The sequence below is a fragment of the Vipera ursinii genome (assembly GCF_947247035.1).
Source record: "Vipera ursinii genome assembly, chromosome: 4".
NCBI classification, from domain to species: Eukaryota; Metazoa; Chordata; class Lepidosauria; order Squamata; family Viperidae; genus Vipera; species Vipera ursinii.
Window position 1 is genome coordinate 22,497,726 of NC_139514.1, and position 2,570 is coordinate 22,500,295.

A 2,570-nucleotide genomic window follows, 5' to 3' on the forward strand; every position below is an offset into this window, starting at 1 on the left:
CTCATGGCTTAAAGGGACAGATTCACCAGTAGGTGCCAGATATGAAATAGGGACTTGGACACAAGTTGAAGTTTTCATAAACTGTGACCTGTTTCTGAAATCTACCTAAAACATTTTTGCTGCTTCCCCTTCAGCTCTCTCACATCAGAATGCATGCTGTAATGCCAAAGCTGGATCAAGCTGAACATCTCTGTTAGCAAACTCTGCAAGTGCTTCTCCTAAGAAATAAAAATGCAAACAGAAGTTTATTAAATTACCTAAAACTTTCATATCCTGTCAAAATACAAAAAAAAGTCAGCTTGCAAATAATGTCACCTTACTCTACCCAATGAGAAGGCTTCCTTGGATCTCTTATTGAGTGATCACTGCTCAGAAAACCACAGCCAGCTACAGAACAAAACTATAAAACCCTACTGATCTGTTTAACAAAAAAGGATGACAAAAATAAATTGCATCATAAGCCAAAAATGGAATTAGAATTCACACATGAGGGAGAGAATAGGGTTTATTGAGAATATTCTACTCTGTCCTTGCTTCAAAATCCTTTTTTAAATATTGGGAAAAAACATAGAACCATCAGATAAACAAAGGATTTGAGTCTTCACTAAACTACAAAGCGAACTAAAATTCAGCTTTAACCAAGCTAAATGGTATGCAAATACATGATCCAGTTTGTGTGAACAAAGCCAGTGACTTTGGACTAATCAACAACTCTCAGTCTAATCTAAGTTCCAGTGATTAGAAAATGAGCATATACATTCCATTGAAAATAAATACTTTTTATGAATTATATTCCTACTAGTCTATTGTGAGTGCATGTGTTTAAATGAGACTTAATTTAGTGGTGCCAAAATAAACTTCACTAATTTCAATGGCTCTGCTTCAGCCTTTCCAAGTTGGCACTTCTCCAGGGAATGCAAACTACAGTCCTGGCATATTGGAGAGTGCCAGCCAAGAATAAAGTGGTTTAATTCAAAATGTTGGGAGTCTGGATTCAGCTATAGTTCTTTTATAATTTATAAATGCCAACTCATACAGTTGGTCTCAAACGTGCTGAGTTTTTCCAATATACCTTTATCTCTCACAACACAGTTGCAGAGATGAATCTGAAATATCACAACAATTATATGGCAACAGTTAATCCAAAATAATCCAAGATGGGATGTTGTTAAGTTGCATGATATATGGATGCCTCTTCTCCAGATTTTAAAGCCTAGAGAATGTACTCTAGTGCAGGGTTTTTCAACCTTTTCACCCATTGTACCACTTTTAGAATATGGCAACATCCGAGTACTACCAGTCGCCTAGCAAGGTGTCAAAAACTTGATGATCAAAAAAAAAAAAAGGAAAAAAGTGATGAAGTACAGGTAGTACAGTTCGCTAAGTGACTGTCTGAAAAAAGTGCCCCCCAAGCCACAGCCAAGCAAGACACCTGCCTGCCCGCCCGGCGGCGCTCTTCCTCCAGTCTGAGTTTTTCATTGTTCTGAGCATTTCTGTTGAGGATTGGGAGTGGGGATGGGGTGGGGAGGTGTTTGGTTTTTATTTCCCCCATCTGCTGGGTGGTTGCAGCAGGTTTTGGTCACTTCACATGACCCTGGGACACTGTGACCATCATAAATATGAATCAGTTGCCAAGCATCTGAATGTAAATCACAAGACCCTGGAGATGCTGCAACATTCCAGCTGATCGGCGCTTCTTCTGGGCTCAGAAGTGCCAGGATCAGTGCCGAGCTCCAGCTGGAGCCTGGCGCTGATCCTGGCGCTTCCACTGAGCCCTGACAGCCCTGAAGAAGCACTGATCCTGGCGCTTCCGCTGAGCCCTGACAGCCCTGCAGCTCTAGCTGTCTCTTGCTCAGGCTTGTGCGGTGCTGCCACTGGTTCAGCTCATTCCCCTACCCCACTACCACTTTTCTAGGATGGTTGCGTACCACCTGCCAGGTGCCAATGTACCACAGGTGGTACCCGTACCACTGGTTGAAAAGCCCTGCTCTAGTGCAATGATGTTGAAACAGGAACCAGAGTCTGCAACCAACTAAGATGTCTACTTTGTCCCCATATTTACACCTCCACAGCATCATCGTAGGCCACACCAAGTACACATATAAGATTGGAGGGGCTTTTATATGCTGTTCCTCCAGTGTGATGTATTGTATGCCAACATCTGCCAGCAATGTCCCTTTGAAATCTCATAGGCAACAACAAAACAAACAACCATATAATATGAAAACATTTCATACTCCTAGGACACTTCATAGCAGACCTGAAAGTGATGAATGGAATGGAATGGAATGGAATGGCATGGCATGGCATGGCATGGCATGGCATAGCATAGCATAGCATAGCATAGCATAGCATAGCATAGCATAGAATAGAATAGAATAGGGCAGGGCAGGGCAGGGCAGGGCAGAGCAGAGCAGAGCAGAGCAGAGTAGAACAGAACAACAGAACAGAACAGAACAGAATAGAATAGAATAGGATTCTTTATTGGCCAAGTGTGATTGGATACACAAGAAATTTGTTTCTGGTGCATTTGTTCACAGTGTACATATAAACAGGAAGTAATAGTTTAT